This window comes from Leguminivora glycinivorella, chromosome 5 (assembly GCF_023078275.1).
Source record: "Leguminivora glycinivorella isolate SPB_JAAS2020 chromosome 5, LegGlyc_1.1, whole genome shotgun sequence".
NCBI classification, from domain to species: Eukaryota; Metazoa; Arthropoda; class Insecta; order Lepidoptera; family Tortricidae; genus Leguminivora; species Leguminivora glycinivorella.
This window is the reverse complement of record NC_062975.1, coordinates 5230769-5252811: the sequence shown is the minus strand read 5'-3', so window position 1 is coordinate 5252811 and position 22043 is coordinate 5230769. Positions and strand designations below refer to the sequence as shown.

The window sequence follows — 22043 nt, the reverse complement described above, 5'->3', positions numbered from 1 at the left end:
TGTATTGGACGCCTAAATTATTTACGTAGGTAGGTACATTCAATGAAGTAGATACGGTGAAACTGAATGTTAATTAGAGTTAGGCCGGCAACAGACAGTCTTAAAATTTATAATCTGAAAAAATTATAATCTTATAAAAATCAAATAGAGTGCACGGAGTTCCATACAGTTTCGCAACTCTTATTTTTAGGGTTCCGTAGTCAACTAGGAACTAGGAACCCTTATAGTTTCGCCATCCGTCCGTCCGTCCGTCCGTCCGTCCGCGGATAATCTCAGTGACCGTTAGCACTAGAAAGCTGAAATTTGGTACCAATATGTATATCAATCACGCCGACAAAGTAATAAAATAAAAAGTGGAAAAAAATGTTTTATTAGGGAACCCCCCCTACACACAAAAGTGGGGAGTGATTTTTTCCCCTTCCAATCCTAACGTGTAATATATTGTTGGATGGATATTTAAAAACCGGCCAAGAGCGTGTCGGGCCACGCTCAATGTAGGGTTCCGTAGTTTTTCGTATTTTTCTCAAAAACTACTGAACCTATCAAGTTCAAAACAATTTTCCTATAAAGTCTTTATAAAGTTCTACTTTTGTGATTTTTTTCATATTTTTTAAACATATGGTTCAAAAGTTAGAGGGGGGGGGGGGCGCACTTTTTTTTCCTTTAAGAGCGATTATTTCCGAAAATATTAATATTATCAAAAAACGATGTTAGTAAACTCTTATTCATTTTTAAATACCTATCCAACAATATATCACACGTTGGGGTTAGAATAAAAAAAATCAGCCCCCACTTTACATGTAGGGGGGGGGGGTACCCTAATAAGACATTTTTTTCCATTTTTTATTTTTGCACTTTGTTGGCGTGATTGATATACATATTGGTACCGAATTTCAGCTTTCTAGTACTTACGGTTACTGAGATTATCCGCGGACGGACGGACAGACAGACATGGCGAAACTATAAGGGTTCCTAGTTGACTACGGAACCCTAAAAATGAATATGGTTATGGTTATGGTTATGAATGGGGTTATCCAAAATAATTTTTTGATATTGTTAATATTTTCGGAAATAATCGCTACAAAAGTTTAAAAAAATGTAGAACTTTATAGACTTTCTAGGAAAATTGTTTTGAACTTGATAGGTTGAATAGTTTTTGAGAAAAATACTGGAAACTACGGAACCCTACACTGAGCGTGGCCCGACTCGCTCTTGGCCGGTTTTTAAGAATATAAAATTTTCAGATTTATCCGACAGAATGCATACAACTCTTTTTTTTCAGATTATGAATTTTAAGACTGTCTGTTGCCGGCTTGGCAACGATTTTGAATGGTGCTAAATGTCAAACTTTAAAAAAATTATGGCGTTTGCTTTTCCCTTACAGAGAGGAGGCTAACGAAAATCGTTGGCATTGTTGCTAACGTATGTTGGCCCGACTCTAAGTACTTGACAGTACATTTCGCTCCTTGAAAAACATAGTGACACTATCCAAAAAACATAGGTTTTTAGTTAACAACGCCATCTAGGTCGCGCGTTCATAACGAACGCAATGCAAAGACACCTATCGATTTAGCTCGCTTAGAAGCGACAGGGGGCGCTAATGTCACTATGGCGAATAGTGGGAATAGACGCGTGGCGGACGGGAACAATGTCATGTTTGCATTAATGACCTGGACGCCGATCAAAATGTAGTGAACTCTAAGACGAAAGTTGTCATTTTGTGTTTAGTGACGGTGTTCCGCGAGATTGAATGGTAAGTATGACAATTTTCTTATGGAACATTGTATCAATCCTTAAAGTGTCACTTTGAACTTGTAAAAACTATTCAATATTGAGTTTCATTTTAAAGTAACAGTGTCATTTTTGCTATAATGACACTAATACTTTAACAATTCTAAACGTTTTGAGATAGGTATAGTGACACTGTGCACGTAATGACGGTTTGGCTTTAAACTATTAGGCTTAATGCAGGTTAAAAATAAAGTTGTACTGTACTTTTACTTAAAACGACGTTATGGTCTTAACTCGCTAAAAAGAATTTGCATGAATGAATCGTCATTATCTGTTTAGTGTCATTTTTGATTGTATGAATTACCATAATTACGCTTGTAAAGAAATGGAATACCGCTGTTATGAGTTTAAAGCCACTTTAACTGGTAATGGTAGCTTTAAGCGCGTTGACTGATTATTGTCACTTTAAGTTTTATGTCATGCTTTGCGGTAATTAAAATTACAAAACAGTTAATGATGAATTACCTTCTAGACATATTACGTTTAATACCATTGTTCCATTTAAGTTTAACACATAAACCTACACAATTTTGATGAAATTCTATGAAAAAGACATTTTACTCTATTTTTTTGTAAAATAGTTTTAAAAACAGCGCTAATAAAAATGAAGGTTATTTTTTGTATAATTATTTTTTACGAAGTAATTGCTATTTTTGTGATCTACAAGACAGAATTACTAATTTAAGATACCTATACAATATAAAAACTATGATTGCTAGTGGATAAATTTCTTGTGCATTAATATAACTAAATTATTAGCCATAAATAAGTATATTTGTTTGTTACAGTAAAAAATGGCTCAACGATATTCAAGGCTCAAAAATTCAAAGCAATCATCAATAGTATAAACACACCAGCATCTACAGATCACCTATTTGCTACATCGCCACGAGCATGCACATTTCAAGCGGCCGACTAAACTTCGTATAAGTTAGGGTATACCACGTCGTCAAAAAAAAATCGCACCTCGCGCAAAATCGTTTCAAGCAAAAATATCTCTAATCTTATTGACTGTAATCTATCAATATTTGTATCATTTCAAAGTACAATTAAAGCCCTTTAAGAAATAAAAAGTTGTACAACTTTCTTAAAAACAATAATCGCCAATCCGCCGTGGTTTAAAACAAAAGGTATTGATGCGATTTTAATGGGACTCTAGGTGTGCTACCCCAGACGGTTTTAGAAGGAGCTGAAAAGGTGTCATGTGGATCTTTTGCACTCCAAAAGTCACCGAGGACGAACGCCTGCAGAAAAAAAAGCCTTGAAGGCAATAGGGGTAAAACACCAGAAAAAGCAGCTCAAGTGGTGGTACTGCTCCTAAACGGACTACGGCAGTAGCAAGTTGCTGAACGCCTAAGCATAATCCGTTTCCGGGTGCGACGAGTCTTGTTGTGGTTTCTGGAAACCAGTAGCTACATCAGGAGGCCAGGATCTGAGAGAAGACGCTACACCACCGCTAGAGACGACCGGTACATTGTATCTGCCTCTTTGCGGAACCGCTTTCTTATCGCTCCTGAGCTGCAGATACTGCTTAGAACAGCTCGAAGAACTGTAGTGAGTGTCTCCATGATCAGAAGAAGATTGAGGGAGAAGAAAATGTTACCCCGAAGAGCTGACAGAGGCTACCAATTGAAGCCAGAGCCAATACCCCAATCGAATTGCTATAAGGCTTAAGGATTGGACGTTGCAGCAATAGAGGAAAGTCTTGTTCCCCAACGAGACGAAGGAGATCATTTACACCATCTATAGACGCAAAAGGGTTCCTGTACACCCTTTGGCTTTGGCTCAAGGAGAGCAGTTTACACCAGTCTTCACCGAAGAAACAGTCAGTTACGGGAGCGGCTCGTGCATGTTCTGGGGCGGCATTTCTATCGACGGCAAAACGGATCCTTAACTGCAGGCAGTTATATTATGGAGATCTTAGAAGAACGTATGGTCTCGTACGCTGAGTTTTTTGGACCTGATTTCCAATTCATGCACGTCTACGCCCGTTGCCATACTGCCTTGATAGTGCGGGACTCCCTGATGCATGAGATCGGAATGCACCGTAATGGAGTGGCCAGCAACAAGCCCTGACCTGAACCCCATCGAACATCTCTGGGATGAGTTAAAACGGCTTGTTTGGTCACGGGATCCTGTTCCAGCCACCCTCAACGAGCTGGAAGCCGTAGTTATTGAGGAATGGGAAAATATTCCTCAAAAACTGATCGTAACACTGATCAGGTCCATAACTGATCGCGTGGAAGCTACAGGAAGGGCCAGAGGGAGGAACACTGGGTTTTAAGGTTAATTATAAGTCATTTTTTTCGATATTTGTTGATTTTATTGCGTTTGTTTTTTTTTTTAATTTTAACCTGAATGCACTTTGGTTACTTTTTCCTGACAATTTTAATTTTTTGTATAAAATGTCATGAATTTTGTGGATATTAAAATAAATGTTGTATTACTAACGCAAATGTAAAGACTGAAAGTGATTTGTGTTTCTAATATATTTTTATTTATATTTTTTTGTTTAAGAGGGCAAGCCAGGAGTTTTTACACTAGTTTTTAAGGGCAGTAATGCTAAATAGATACAGGGTTTGAGACCGAATGTCATTTAATTCAATAAATTTTAATGTATATACATAAAATGAGGTTTGATTGCTAATTATTCATTGAAATAAAAGGTAAATTTCATAAAAAAATGGCTATAGTGTCATTTTTCCACAAAGTAAAACGAAAATATAAAATTGTCATGTGTCCCTAAACAAAAATAAATGGAAAAGTGTCACTACCATTTTGTTTAAGCTTAATTATCTTAGAAACAAAATAAAAAAAATACAATTTACTATTATATCTATCAGGTTTAGTCACAAAACTAACAAGATCTGCCAAAAAATTACAAGTTTGTTGTAAAAATGGCAATTTTTGACAATTCAAAAATTTCAAAACTTTAAACCACTGTACCCAAAAAAGACGTTTTTCATTTAATGACACTATGTTTTTCAAGGAGCGATTTTATGTTCTCTGTCAATCATTGCTAATATATTTATTATTATAGTCCGGGTGTCTTTACCTTTCATCTTCTTCGTTATGTGGAGTCTTTACAACTTGTCTTCCTCTTCCATTTTCCGCTAGTCATCTTAACACTCACTTCTTTCTTTCTTTCTCATATCCTCTTTCACACAATTGTTGTTGTTTGGGTTTACCCCTTTCTCGCTGCATCCCTCATATTTCAAAGATGGTGGCATAAATATATGGGATATCGGTCCGACATCCGATATCGGATCGGATAATGTGAATCGCATTATAGAGTTCGAATAGCGAATGGCTGCACTTTCCAAATTCCCCTGTCCCGGATGTCCTTCATTAGAATAATTTTATCTTCGACGATCCAGTCATCAATCATCATTCTATCATTTCTATCCCTCCCTTTAAGGGGAGAAGCTTTCAAAGGGCATGGGGATTTTAGGGTGATAGTACGATTAATAATGATTATAGTCATAAGACGAATCAGTACCGATTTTGCGATTGCGTCCGATTTTACCCGAAAACTTAAAAACCGAAGGCCCTTTTGGAATCTCACGGGCTGTACAAAATTGACAACGATTTTATAGGGCGCAGTTTGCACGTGGTCGAGTTTGAGTTGCACGTTTGACATTTAAATAACTCTTGCGCAGCGTGCGTGTCAAGATTATCGTCTTAAAGTACCTATTTAGCATTGTCTGGCTTTAGTGATTAATAAATAATAAATGTTTAGAAAATATATCGATAAACCGACTGTGTAACTGTAAACAATGCAGAGGAAAAGATTAGAGCCACATTCGAAAATTTGTAATACCTATGATATCTTATCTTGGACAAAATGGACAATACGATATTTACGAGTCTACGATTAGGTATGAACCTATTATATTTATCGATTGATACAATCATACAATGAAATTGAATACCTGCTTAAGTACTATGAATGAATCGTACTTATGGTGCCAATTTACAGAGCTTGTAACGAAATTAATTAATTACTTATGACAACTATCACAATCTATATTTTCATATATAAACCACAATGAAATATATACATAATTGTATTAAATTTGTCCTAGACTAAAAACTATTTAATATGTAAATTGTGCTAAGCTTAACGCCATCTAGTCCTGAAACGAGCAAATGTCACACAACTAGTAGTGTAGAATAGATTGGGCAAGTAAATCTGCTACTCGCCACTAGGTGGCGTTCACGTCGTCATAAAGTCAATGACCGTAGTGATGTAATTATGAAGTTGTTTACTAGCGGTTGTTGTCTCATTGTAATAAATAATAATTAATAAAAAATAAATCTGGTTATGAAGCATTAAATCAAAAAACGTTTATTTGTATATTTCAGTACCTAATAAAGGATAATGATATAACTAAGTAAGGTGCATTAGGGTAATTACGAAAGTCGCATAAAAATCACCATTATTTACATCATATCACGATTCCCCTTTATTTTTATTTTCTTTATTACCAGATCATTCGGAATTACCGTAATGCACCTTACTGCAAATATTTGTTTAGCGTTAGCGTCATTGTGATTAACAAGTGTTTCCACCAATCCTACGAATCCTTACTCTATTCCTATATTTGTATTTAAAAAGAATGTTTAAAGTCGAACTTTGTCAATGCACAGTCGGTCCACATTCACATTATGTACAATTAAATAGCTGTCTTCAATAGGAATTAAGATTGAATTTTCACAGAACCATGTGGTTGTGAGTCAAGCGGTAAATAATTATGCTAACCATTTTATTCACGATCTTTTTGTGAATTGCGCGCTATGTTTATGGAATATGACATGTAAATTTTCAGTGAAATATAAATAGTATCTACATATAGGTAGGGGCAGGTATATTTATAGGTCCTTTGACTCATATTTCCCTTGCGCTCAAATTATCATTCACCTTCAATGTTATAAAACGTTTAAAAAACATGTGCTATTGAATGTTCGTGTGTTAGCATTTATCGCTGCGATAATGCTATCGTACCGATTGAACGCAATGCAATGCTGGCATGGTAGGTAGGTAGGTAGGTAGGTAGGTGTACGTCGAAAAAAAAAATTTAATTGGTAAGCCACGGAACGAAAACAACTCAACAATATACTGATAATTTCAGTTTAATCGATAGTCGATAAAATTTAACGTTCCAACTCTATTAACGTTTGATTTTTTGCCATCAGCAATTCCGGCCTCTGGTGATAAGGCTCTAAGGTAGCTATAATTATCTGAATTCCTTTTGCTCCAGGTAGCCTACTCCAAAGTTGACATTCTTTGTCTGGCGAGGGCGTGCTACTCATATAAATAGGTAGGTGTAAGAGTCAGTTGCAAAACACATAGCACTTAATGATTTCGCAAAACGTTATTGTAATATGTGCATACTTGTTTCAGCATATAAAGGTAACCCACGATATTTTGCTGCATAACATATATTAAGAACTATAATCCAGCATTTAATACTGTTTGATGCCCACAGATAACATCCAAAAGTGACCGTAGAAAACATTTGGTAAAACAACATACGCTTAGACGCTTTACGGTATGCTTAGAAAGAAAATAATCTTTACGAGTAAGTAGCCGACAACGATTTCATACATCAATCAAATTATTTATTTTCAGGAAACTTATACCCATATAATGAACTTAACCTACATACAAGGTTATAATAAATATGTACACTAAAAGATTATGTGTGAGTACGAGTATATAACTATTCAAAATCATCGATGAAAAAATCTAGACAAAAACGTTACCGTATGTTATTGAAATATTTGTTATGTTTAACTTTATAAATGTTATTGATACCAGAAACATAATATCCGTTTCTTATCATAGCACAAGACGTGTTTTGAGATAATTTATCAACAATAAATATTGTTGACATCAATACCATTCCTACGTTTATGTATCTATGAAACATAGAGTATTTATAAGCGGATATGAAAATTTATATTGTTTTGGGCACTTATTTATATTATATAAAATTTATATTATATGTATTAATTTAGTAGATATATGTAATTGGAGGTGATTAACCTCGTGCTTTAGGAATTACATACATAGACGCCTGTTTCCCAGAGACCCCTCTGGCCCCGTAGCCGAATGGCATTTCTCCGACGCCAAACGAAAGCGATACGCCGCTGGCTCAGTCGCGCCAATACGCAAGCGCGATAGAGATAGATATCTACTAGCGCTTCGTTTCGTGAGCGTTTCGTGAGCGATTGTGCCATTCGGCTAGCCACCCTGGGCTGGGCTAGGCAGAGATTACGGATTTCCATTTGGTACCATGACACTACCATCCTAACGCCGTGGCTTGCGTGGGCGACGGTCGCGCGATGGTCGCGCGACGGCGATGCGACGCATACGAAATCAAACCTTATCGATATGGAAGTATGAGACGCGACGGCGACGGTCGCGCGACCGTCGCCCACGCAAGACACGGCGTACAAACCACTTTCGCTTCACGCACTTTATAACGTTCCTCATTGGGAGTGGTGGCATTTCTTGCTTCGGCTCACGGGACATTGGGTCTTGTTGCTCGGATCTTATCTAACAATGGTGACATTACCCAGGTACCGTTTGCTTCGGAGGCGTTAGCCAAGTGGACTACTTTCTACGGTGGCGGGGATCAGCCCGAAAATCCCATTGTGCAGAGGGGCTGGGACGACATGTTGTGCAAGAAGACTGTTGCAAACATGCTAGAGGGAGCGGTGGGATCCAACTTGGCCCGCCTTAAAGCCGCTTCTAGGGTTGAGTCAGGGGCGTGGCTGCACGCATTACCTTCCCCGTCACTGGGCACGCTTTTGGACAATGACTCCTTAAGGATCGCGGTGGCCTTGCGATTGGGGTGTAAGGTGTGCGAGGCGCATCGGTGCGTTTGCGGGGTCATGGTTGAGGAAGACGGTCACCATGGTCTCAGCTGCTTGAAGTGCGCGGGACGTTTCTCGAGGCATCATGCTATCAATGATGCAATCCGCCGGGCTTTGGTGTCGGCCAACGTTCCTTGCGTTTTGGAACCTCCAGGGTTGTGCCGCACGGATGGAAAGAGGCCTGACGGTCTGACATTGGTTCCATGGCAGAAGGGTCGGTGTCTCTTATGGGACGCGACGTGCGTCAGCACGTTTGCGCCGTCCCACTTGAACCTTACGGTTAGGTCTGCAGGGTCAGCCGCGGAGTATGCGACCAAAATGAAGCATGCCAAATACTCTGCCCTGGAACCAATGTACGACTTTGTGCCAGTCGCAGTCGAAACTGCGGGACCTTGGGCTCTGGAGGCGAAGGAGTTCATAAGGGATTTGGGCCGGCGGCTAAGGGACAAGGGATGTGACCCTCGGTCCGGATCGTACCTGGTCCAACAGATCTCATTGGCTATTCAGCGTGGTAACGCTGCCGGTGTGATGGGGACATTTGAACCGGGTACGATTCGGGACGGTTTCATTTAGCTTAAAGTTATTATTTTATGTGTGACGAAGCCTGTTGCGGATATCGTCATTGGTTTGTTTGACGAAGCATGTTGTTGATTTGGATTTGTGGCCACATGACGAAGCCTGCGTTGCGGATGAATTTTCGCGTGGGAGTAGTGTTAAGTACTGTAGCCTTACCATGACTTTTTTAAGTGAAAAAATACGTTACGTTTTCAGTGAGAGTTACGGAAAATGTATGGAAACACTGAACAGCGCTCCAAGCGGAAACGCTCACGTACTAAAATTTTCATCGGTACCATAAGTTATTAACGTGTTTACTCCGAGTTTTTAATACGTTCCTAACTTTACAGCTAAGGCGCTCTCTTTCTGATTGTATGAAGTCAATAGAACCAGAACTATTTGACAGTCTCTAGTGAAAACTCAATACTTTACGTGAGTAATCATGACAGTCACTAAAAAAGTCGTAAAAGTAAACCACCAATTCACTCTGATGTGTCATTACTGTCAAATTATATAACAATCCCACAACATTTTCACGATTATATTTGCAATTTTAAATGCGATTATGACTAATATGTATTAATGTATAATATTACGTGAAATTAAAGAACAGCTTAAATGTAGCAGTTAGTCAGTAGTTCGATAAAAAGATAAACCAGGCAGGCAATTATGGTCGCGCGATAAATGATAAAACATCTGGCCGTCCCTATCGCGCTTACTAATAGTGCGATAGGGACGGCCTGATATTTTATCGTCTATCGCGCGACCATGCTACCCGTGCAGTGCTTGATACTTTTACAAAGGTAATGAGTTAGGTATATTTATTCATCATTTTGTACTGTTTAGCTACAGTTGAGATGATTATATTGGTTGCTTTCAGAAAAAGAAGATATTATTGAAAACAATATTTCCATGCCAGCCGTATGGTATTCAGCAAACCCAACGTAGAAGATTGTTCAAATTGATAATGAATGAGGCAGTTAAGAATCAACTGATTACCTACAGCAGCAGGCAGTACCAATTCATGGGCATGTTCCTCAATGCACAATACTTGTACCATAACACCATATCTCGTGGGTATATATTAGAAGTGAACCAAAGGAAAAAACTTCAAAAAAATTATCCTATTACTGAAATAAAGTATTCTCATTCTGTGACTTTGTTTATTTTGTAATATTCTTGAGTAACAGGCTAAGTATTTAATAAATTGACGTGAAACGAAAACTAAAAACCTAAAATTCAGCGTTTATGTACATATCAAACATCAATTACAACGACATCGACATAGGTAACCATAGGTAACGACAAAGTCTAAGGTAAGGTATAGAACTTTTGAAGGCGATTAGGCCATTATGGGGTGTATATGAAGATTATAATTTGATACAAAAGTGAGTAGAAAAAGCATTTTGAAACAAGTAAAAATTGTATCTAATTTTTTGGCAGGGCACGTAGCCAAAATGCACAAACGATTATGATAACATCGTTATCGTAGCTTAGCTATCTCTATCACTTTTCCGTATTGACATGACAGAGCTAGACTGAATTTCGATCGGCGTTTAGCGCATAGATTTAAAGTCCATGGTTTAGCGTCAACGATTGACATTTCAGCTAAGTCCTTGTGTCAAAATTGACAAAGCTAATTTTTTTTTAATTTATTGGGAGCATTGGCAACTTGGCCATCAGCGCAAACATACAATATTAATACAACATACAGCAGAAGAAACAATTACAGGAATAACAATTACTTTGTTAATTATAAAAGTAATATTGCACATATTGAAATGCTAAACTTATGACTATTTAGTAACTACACAATACAATGTATTATGAATGAAAAGAAGTATTTTTGAACAATTACAAATTATTTACAAAGCGCCAATAGTGTGCATAATAAATTCATAAATTATAGGGTTTAAAACAGCCTTCAAGTTCATTTCCCGGTTCTTTGCTTGGCTAAAAATCCCGGGAATTCCCGGTACTTTCGGTACCGGTATTTCCCGGGAGCAAACCCTAATAGGTATAGGGATAGGGGTAGGGTTAGGGATAGGGGTAATCGGTCGGCAATCGGTAATTGTAAGCGATAATGCGAGAAAGTACTTTTTACCCACCCACAATAGTGCCGAGATACGGAGCTATGTGAGTTCTTTTGTACAATATGTAGTTTCCTCAGTGTATATAGAATACATACCTACTCGTACCTACTACTTACGCTGTGGTCGCTGTGTAACATTTGTACAACCACTGCAAGCATTTCTTTTTTAAAAACAATAGTGATATGAGTAGTAATCGAAAAAAACGCAGACAAACGTCTGCATAGAAACCTACGGATCCAAATGAAAATTTTATTATTTGTATATGTTTGAATAAGAATTATTTGTGTGTGTGTGGATTGAGTGAGCACCTTCCGAAAATAAAATAAAATATGCTGATCATTTAGTAAAAGTTCTAAAACAATTGTAAAACGAATCTCTGAATTTGTAAAAAGATAAATCAAAAGATACAGCCATTAACATGTGCTCACTCAGTTCTCACAAACTACCAACGAAAACAGTGAATATATTCATATAACATATAATATTTATATACTAACATTTAGTAAAAAATAGGCCAACCTACCTCTATAAATATTAGATCACCTAGTGACGTATTTAATTTTTTACAAATAGTTTCTTATGCTCACTCAATCCTCACACTTTTGAAAAGCCGAATTTTGATGAAAAACATAAGATTTAGACCGCTATTATATGTGTATAGTTTAGTAAAAGTGAAATGGGAATTTGTAAAATACAAAACGAACCACTAACGTGTCAGGTTTTTTTATAATAAATTTTTGTAAGTGCTCACTCAGTCCACACGTTTTGAGAAAGTTAAAAATGTAAATATCTTACGATTTGTAGCACCTAAGACACTCGAAAGTACTTCAACATTTAGTAAAAATTTTTACTAAATATCCACCATCTAATATTTTATATTCGTTGTCTGGTTTTAAAGATATTCAGACATAACTTTTCTCATACAAATGTATCAAGTAGGGTGACCACACTATGTCGGCTCCTGATTTTCCCCACCTTCCCATTGTCATATTGAGATTGGGGAGTTTCGTTCAATTTTGATAATAGTTTATATTAAACTAATACCATATTATTTCTCCATCTGCAAACTGTTTTTAGGTTATGTTCTTGGCCTAGTGATGATGTGTATTGTGTAATTTTTATCGACGTCAGGATATAACCATATCGACATTCATGCATTAAAAAACCGGCCAAGAGCGTGTCGGGCCACGCTCAGTGTAGGGTTCCGTAGTTTTCCGTATTTTTCTCAAAAACTACTGAACCTATCAAGTTCAAAACAACTTTCCTAGAAAGTGTTTATAAAGTTCTACTTTTGTGATTTTTTTCATATTTTTTAAACTTATGGTGCAAAAGTTAGAGGGGGGGGGGGACGCACTTTTTTTCCTTTAGGAGCGATTATTTCCGAAAATATTAATACTATCAAAAAACTGGATGGATATGGTTATTATCCTGACGCTGATAAAAATTACACAATACACATCATCACTAGGCCAAGAACATAACCTAAAAACAGTTTGCAGATGGAGAATTAATATGGTATTAGTTTAATATAAACTATTATCAAAATTGAACGAAACTCCCCAATCTCAATATGACAATGGGAATGTGGGGAAAATCAGGAGCCGACATAGTGTGGTCACCCTACTTGATACATTTGTATGAGAAAAGTTATGTCTGAATATCTTTAAAACCAGACAACGAATATAAAATATTAGATGGTGGATATTTAGTAAAAATTTTTACTAAATGTTGAAGTACTTTCGAGTGTCTTAGGTGCTACAAATCGTAAGATATTTACATTTTTAACTTTCTCAAAACGTGTGGACTGAGTGAGCACTTACAAAAATTTATTATAAAAAAACCTGACACATTAGTGGTTCGTTTTGTATTTTACAAATTCTCATTTCACTTTTACTAAACTATACACATATAATAGCGGTCTAAATCTTATGTTTTTCATCAAAATTCGGCTTTTCAAAAGTGTGAGGATTGAGTGAGCATAAGAAACTAAGTATTTGTAAAAAATTAAATACGTCACTAGGTGATCTAATATTTATAGAGGTAGGTTGGCCTATTTTTTACTAAATGTTAGTATATAAATATTATAATGTTAAATGAATATATTCACTGTTTTCGTTGGTAGTTTGTGAGAACTGAGTGAGCACATGTTAATGGCTGTATCTTTTGATTTATCTTTTTACAAATTCAGAGATTCGTTTTACAATTGTTTTAGAACTTTTACTAAATGATCAGCATATTTTTTTTATTTTCGGAAGGTGCTCACTCAATCCACACACACACGAATTATTTTAGTACGCGAGCGAAACCGCGGGCAAAAGCTAATTCTATATAAGATACTATGTACCCTTTTTCGGTAAAAAATATTTCTATTTCTTTACTACTCGAGAACATTTCACAAGTAAACAAAGTCAATTAATGAAATACTTTATTTTAGTAACAGGATTATTTTTTGGAGTTGAGATTTTTTCCTTTATTGGAGCACTTCTATACATATACCTGTAATGATCATGGCCAATAATACAGGTCGATTCACGAAAGCTGGCACGAATGAAATGAACGAAACTTTGATTGTGTGAGTGACACCTGTATTGGTATACAGTCGTAACTGTCAAGAGCCACCATTTTATTGGTTAATCTGTCACACACATGCATAATTTCATTCAAACATTCGTTCCATTCGTGCCAGCTCTTGTGAATTGACCTGTACCATTAAGTACATCGCGGAACAAAAACACCCTATAAATTGGTACTGCTCCCCTCTGCTGCCCTAAGGTTTTGAGTAGCGTAACTGCCAGAGTGCCACAGTATTAATATCAATTGAACCACCTTCCATGTTGACTGAATACCATACGGGTTTGTTCGGAAATATTGATTTCAATCATAGCTTCCGTCATCTTTCTGAAACCAAAAACTGCTTTGAGCAATATAATCATCTCAATTGTAAATAGTACATATGATGGCCAAAAATAACTCATTACCTTATTTGATTTGTTCACTGGTTTATCTTTTTATTCAATTTTAGCTAATCTTGAATTTCACGTAATATTATAAATTAATGCAATATGTTAGTCATAATTTTATTTAAAACTGCAAATATAATCCTGAAAATTCCGTGTGATTTTTGTATAACTTGACAGAAATGTCACGTTAGAATGACTTGGCCTATGGTTTGAGGCCTACTACCGAATACCGAAGTTATCGAAATGTGGACATGCGTCTCTTTTACTCTTATCAGTATAAAGTGAAAGAGGAATAATCCCTCAGCGCGTATGTTTCGAAATTTGCAGTAGACCCTATATTGACAGATTTCGATAGGTAAATTACATTTACTTATGATTTTAGTTCCATCGCGTAAACACCAGAGGCATAGCATTCGCCTATAGTTCTTTCTCCGTTTATTGATAAACTTAGAAAGGAATAGAAGCAGCTTCTTTGGCGTGAAGTTAGGCACAATATATTGTAAACAAACGTAAACTCACTTACTTTCTGAGTAAAGTAATACGGCTCTCACTTGGGCAGCCCATGGTAACGGTACTGTTTTATTTTAAGGTTGGAAGTGTAATTTTTGTACATGTATTCTTGTTTTAACTAAATAAATGTGTTTTTCTCATATAGATAATATTATGCTCGTCGGTTTCGTGTACTTCTGACCTGGCCTTTTTGAAATAGGTACCTATATCCCCGATTACCTATGTCAAGGAAAGTTCGCCTAGGTCTTCCTTCAATCAAACTGACCTTTCCACCTTTTTTTCATACACTTCCTTTGTTAATTCTCCTCTCATCCATCCTGTCTACATGTCCGAACCATCTTAACATTCCAATCTTTGTCACTACATCTTCATTCACCTTTTTATCCTCAGAATGCCCATTGTCCTAAAATATTTTAACTCAAAAATCACATCATATCAGTATTACTTAAAGGAACTTTGGAAGATCGATGCTAAGCTTCAAAGAGTGTGTTAAGCGAGACATGTCTGCATTTCAAATCGACCATCAAGCCTGGGAAACCTTAGCTGAAGACTGAGGTCAATGGCGAAAGCGTGTTGTGGAGGGGAGAAGGCTATGCGACCAAGCCTGGTCTAATGCTTTAGATAGTAAAAGGTTGCAGAAAGCAAACCGAGACTGGAACCTCAGGTGGTATGAGTTTTCTCTGCCAAATCTCCCGCTCGCGAATCGGCCTCCACAATCACCAAACCCGTTGTTGAAGCAGCAATGTGTAAATTGTCTGCAATAGACGCAAAGGCCTGTGATGATGATGATATGTGTATATTACAATTCCGGATCAGGTATCCAGTATCCTCACGTTCCTTGTTCGTGTTCTCTATTAGAATTTATAGCGACTCATCAATCCTCATCATTTCAATTTACTTCAACCAGGCCAGCAGTATAAATAGATCTCGTACCTTTTAACGAATGTAACACGATGCCTATAATAGTTGTCGTTTACAATATAATCAAGACCATAGCTGGGCATTAACTTTTTAATCCGTTAATCGTTCATTAACTAAGTTAACATTTCGATTAACTAATTAACTTTTAAATTAACTTTTCCTTCCGTTAAATTTCTCCGAGTCCGTTAATCGTTAACTTACGTTAAATTTGTCAAAATGTATCGCTTTAACGATTAACGAAGTTAACTTTTTAGTAACGGATTAGCGATTATCGAAGTTAACTATTTGATTAACTGTGCCCAGCTATGATCAAGACTCTAGGGACGTACAAACGAAACGTCACGTGATATTTTATATATATTTTTTATTTTCATTCATAATTTCAGCCGTTAACTACCCATTGCTGAGCGTAGGTCTTCTTTCGTGTACGCCACTTATCCCGGTAGTCTCATCCAGTCATAGAGTGCCCCGCAGTTTTTCAAATGTCGTCCACCCAACAAGCCAACGGGTGCCAGGCGCTTCTTACATCCGAAAGCGGCCACCATTCTGTCACCATTTATTACTCGTACCTATATTAATTATTTAAAGCTCAGCCACACATGCGCCTTTGAGAGCGTTCGCGGAGCGCAATGATAGCGGTGCTCCGGACGAACGCTGGGGTTGCGTCCAGCGGACGCCGGCGGGAACTAACGAGTAGAGCGCGGATTGTGAGCGGAATGCGCACGGATCTCGAGCGGAACGCCAGCGTTCGTCCGGCCCACCGCTATCATTGCGCTCCGCGCTAATGCTACGCCATCAAAACGCTTTGTGTGTGGCGGAGGCTTTATAGTAATAAAGAAAACCAATTCTCACTATTATGTTGAGTTGGGTTGAGGTGGAGGGATTTCAGGACAAGTGCTCCTTATTGATTAAAAAATCCATAATGGCGTCCTGTGAATTGCTTCGCGATATATTATGGAAAAGGATAATAACGCTTGTAATGAATTTATAATACAACTGTTTACGTGGATTCATTCATCCATAACTTATTCATTTTTTTCAAAGCTGTCCACCCCATTTTTTGGATTTGGAAATTTTTATGTGCTTTCCATTCAGAATCGCGAGCTCTTTCCATCTTAATAGGAGAAAAAAAGTGTCCCAAGGTTATTTCTCATTCCGTTACCATTTTTTCATACATTTTGTATAGCGGTAACGGAATGGAAAGGGTGAAAATGTATGGAAATCTTGGGACATTTTTTTCTCCTATCAGGATCGAAAGACCTCGCGATTTTGAGTATGAATCGCGTAAAAAATACCCATGTTACAAAAAAGTGGGGTGGACAACTTTAAAAAAAATGGCCCAGGGGTTTTCTCAAAATTTTAATTTTGTGGTTAGGTTATTACTACTTTGTATTCATAACCGATAAATAATGACACCATAAGATTCAAGTTCACATTGTAGCTATTACGTACCACATTAATTTTTACGTCTATCTCCTATTTAAATAGCTATTATCAGCTTGTTACACTAATTGGGTCCAAGCGTCGTGTTGGCTCGTTTATGGACCCCTAATGACCACGGACCCTCGCTGACAGATTTAGGGGTTCCGAATAACGACGCGATTTATAGCTTTGCCTAGAAAAGGGTGGGATAATTGCCTGCTTCATTGAGTACATTGGTTGTTAAGCTATTACGTAAAAGACGTTAGTAATAGTAAAAATAACGATATTAAAGTTAGATATACATACAACGTGTTTCCGGTATCACTCAAAACCTCAGACACCCCAACAGATTTTTATTTTTTTAAACTCATCTAGAGTATTCATCTTTTAATGTTATGGTTACTTTTTTTTTAATTGAATTTTTAGATTTCTGTACAGCTCTACTTGACTTTTAGCTCTACACTCAATAAAATAATTGCTAACTATACCATCATAATCCATAAAACTATTTATTTGTGTACGTTACTGCAACGACATAAGGTTTACCAATAGACAGCTAAGACACAGTATAATAAAGAGTACTATCGTACAGTATGGCCACTCCCGCTCCCCGCTGAAAGTGCCGCCCACCCCCTCTCGGTTACCTGACAGTTACCGCCTGTCAAAAACGCGAACAATCGACCTGTCATATCTCACTCATACAAGCATGGTACGCGTTTACCTACACGAGCTAAGAATGTGTGCTAGGAACGCGCCTCTTTCATATATTTCATCGCCAGTGTCCGAGATGTGGCTAAGATGTCATTGTAAAACACTTTAAAGCTTTGTCACAGTAAACTTCAAATTGGACAGGTAATCGCAGTAAGCAAATTTAAGCCCAATATTCAGAATGACAAGGTTGTAATTAGGTACGAGTTCAATTTGTTATGACTTATGATAAACATTAAGATTAAACTGACAAACAACGTCAAACTCGTAGCGGAAAAAATAATCGCCCAAGTAACCAGCCAGTATTAAAACCCCTAAATACTGAAAAAGGTAAACAACCTCTAGCAATGCGATATACACAATGTTGTATTACGAATATAATAGAATAGGCACGTAAAAAATAAGTAATCATACTAATTTAAATAAAAATATTACCCCCATCAAGATATAGCTCAATCGATTCTACTCTCGATTCTGAACAAACGGTTTTCAGGTTTTTAGTGTTAAGTGAAACACGGTGTATATATCTCTTCATTTAATTTGCAACCATAAAATGTGGCTATATCATAAATCATTTATATGAAAGTAAAGTATAGTCTGTCCGCTGTCAAATTGCCTTGTCATAAAAAATGTATGGCCCACGTATGACCAATCTGATCTACGTAATATACCAATACCATTGATTTTATGATATTATATGTAGGCATCTTATCAAATGCTTGTTTTTTTAATATAATATTTATAAAATAATTTATAAAGAAGAGAATTTTGCTAATCGCTGTAATAGCACATGCATTAAAGGTACGATTAATTATCGCTACATACGGTGCTAATTACAAGCGGTTCGATGAATTCAGTACAAGGTTATATTCAATACTCAGTGTATCTGTTGCTGTTTGTGAATGCTGCAATTGTGAGATCCTTAGCTTTTCTGTCAGTTCTGTCAATATTTTAAGAACAAAAAAAAATCGAAAATTACTGCTTGGATCAATACTTTAGAGGTTGTGAGTTCAAGTCTCATCTAAAGCAGTAATTTTTCACCACTAAATTTATTCTTAAGACTACTGCCATCGATTGCATACGTTTCGGCATGTCGCTGTCGTCAAAAAGTAAAATTTTTAGGTATATCCTTCAATATATATATTTTTAATGTTTTGATTATGACATAAATAATATTCTTATTGTTTAATTATTCAATGACTTTTGATTTTATTAGTTAAACAATCTAGTCATAATACTTTTAATATCATAACTTCATAACACAGGACAGGATTGCAAGCAATAGCGCGGCGAGAGTAAGAAAATAAATACCACTACCACACACAACATACGCTTGTTCGTGAGCACGCCCCGTCGGTATGCTTTCCAATGCATTGCAATCTTTATTGAGCAAAAACAGGGTAATAGTGGATGTCAGGCATTAACTATTACCTTTTGCTCGATACTTATACTAATTATTGTAAAAACGTGTGAAATGTACTGATGTTACATGTGGTGATGTTGAGTGCATGGAAGTTCTTAAACATCATGTCTTCTTTCTTTCCTAAAAATATTATACATATGACATACATATAATCACGCCTGTATCCCATAAAGGGGTGGGCAGAGCACATGAACTACCAAGTTTCAGTGCCACTCTTGGCAAAAAGGGGTTGAAAGAAATCGAAATTGTGACATTGCAGTGACAGGTTGCCAGCCTCGCCTACGCCACAATTTAGCCCATATCCCACAGTCGACTTCTACGACACCCACGGGAAGAAAGGGGCCTAAAAGTGTTATACATAGTTTATTTGGATAGTTTATTCTTTAAAACGACGAATAGGTATTTGCTCTGTCCGTGGGGGTGGATAGAATAATTATGTAATTTAGTACCATTTAATTTACCTAAGTACCTACTTATGATTACAACCTCTGTTGGGTCGACTGACCAGTCGCCTTGGCAAGTTTTGTTACTGCTATTTGATTTCTTTTTTTCTACAATTTTGTACAATATTATTTAATTAAGTCCATCAATCGTTCGGTATTTACATAAAAATCTTTCTTCACTTTGTCAAGCCCTAACTTTTTCTTAAAAATAAAAATTCAAGTAGATCTACCAATAATCCTCTTGTGGGCATGTTTGTAAATTTTTTTTAAATAAAATATTATTAGTACATTATTTATTACAGCAATTTACAAACAACATTCAAAATATTAATACACTATATGGTAAACAGTCTTTTATATACATTTTACAAATATTTAAAACCGGCTAAAGATTCCGGTTTTTACAACCAGTCTGAATTCAGTGTTATTTAAATAAAAATCTACCTACAATACTTACGAACACTGTTTTTGTTGTATTATAATAATAGGTATGTCATAATTATATCAGACGACCAATATAGTAAAACTACAGTGAGAACCTTTGACCAAGAGTTACATTGGATTGAAATGTCTGAAGTACAAAATACTCAACTATTTGTCATCTTTACAAACGATTCATTTAGGCTCGCATAACAAATAAATCCAATTTGTAGGCAAGTATGTATACCAAAAAACGTCACAAACAATAATCAACTAATATTATAGATAAACTACGCTGAGCAATAATATCACTGATCAATGACATAACGTCATATCCGTAGTTGTAACATTACAATCCACGGTTTGTCATCAACAATTTCATTTTCACCACTAATTTCTATCACTTCCACACATTTTCACCTCCTGTTCTCTTGCTCGGCGACCCTCGCGCAATCCTCGCAGTGTTCGTGAAACCTCGTGTTGTTGTTGTTCGTCTTTTTTCTTCTCACGGCGAAATTTCTCTCCTAGAAGGGAATTTCTGGAACTTTTTCGTCGTCGGCTCCTTTTCGCCCAGTAAGCGCCGGCATACTTCAGCCCACTCCAATTGCATCAATGAGAGACACATGTTTGTAGAATGCACTCAGTAGATGGCAGAGTATTTGAAGTTTCTACCTTAATGGTACGTCAACTAGGGTTATTTATCTTTGTAGAGCCGGTCTTGGTTCTGTGTTATGTCAAATGTTTTATAAATGCGTGCGTCGCGTGCGCAGGCCGATGTGACAGTGGCGAATAAGTTTCGTCGAGCGCCTGAGCGATGGTTGTGACCTTATGCCTCTTAACACAAGGCTGATTATTTTCCTTGTGTTTATCGATTACGAACGCGTATCATATGTATAGCAACGTAGCTGAATGCACAAACGCTCACGATGATATCTCTTTCGTAGCTATCTGTCTCTGTCGCTCTTGCTTATTGGCGCGACAGAGCCACTACCTTTTGCGGCGTTTCGTTTTCGTTTCGCGTCGCAGAAATGCCATTCGACTACGGGGCCTGAAAATGGACTGAGCGACTGCTGTGACTGTATAACTTAGCATTTAGTATGCAGCGAGTTCTAATTCTAATTTCCGCCTTCGGACGATATGCCTTGACATTATGGCAATACAAGTCTAAAGGTGAAAATCATCAGTTACATGAGATTTCGTCTAATTAGGTGAACGATACTGCAGCAGTTAACGTTGCAAGTTGTAACAGTAGTACTTTCGCATTTGTTTGTTAATGTACTATTAGCTGCAAAAATGCATGGCGAAATTATCTATAAAAAAATGAAAGAAATAATAAATATTATTAGACATTCTTACACAGATCGACAGAGTCCCACGGTAATCTCAAGAAGGCTTGCGTTGTGGGTACTCAGACAACGATATATTTAATATACAAATACTTATATACATAGAAAACATCCATGACTCAGGAACAAGTATCTGTGCTCATCACACAAATAAATGCCCTTACCGGGATTCGAACCCGGGACCGCGGCTTAGCAGGCAGGGTCACTAGGTCACTACCCGCTAGGCCAGACCGGTCGTCAATAATTTCTCCATGCAGTTTTGCAGCTCACTGTACATAGGTGCTGTAGGTAAATGAACTCGGGTTGCTTCACAATGATTGTTCAGTTTTATGACAGCGTATTACGTACTTGTTGCGGCAAAAATGTTCACTACTAAATAGTCTGAATTCAGGCATTATTCAGACACTGAAAATAAATCATAATACTCGATTTCTACAAATAGGTATCCTAATAGTATTTCTAAAGTGACTTCTTAGGCTCAAAATGAAAGCCTGATAAGGTGATACGTTATCTTTATGTGACCCGGTCAGTCTATGTGATAACAAAATGAGTTCTGATTGACAAATGTT

General features: G+C 36.9%; 1 protein-coding gene across 1 annotated transcript in view; it reads right to left on the bottom strand.

Moving 5' to 3' along the window:
- LOC125226446 (prickle planar cell polarity protein 3-like) overlaps positions 1-22043 on the bottom strand; it is a 195337-nt gene that overhangs the window by 96354 nt on the left and 76940 nt on the right. The window lies entirely within an intron of this gene.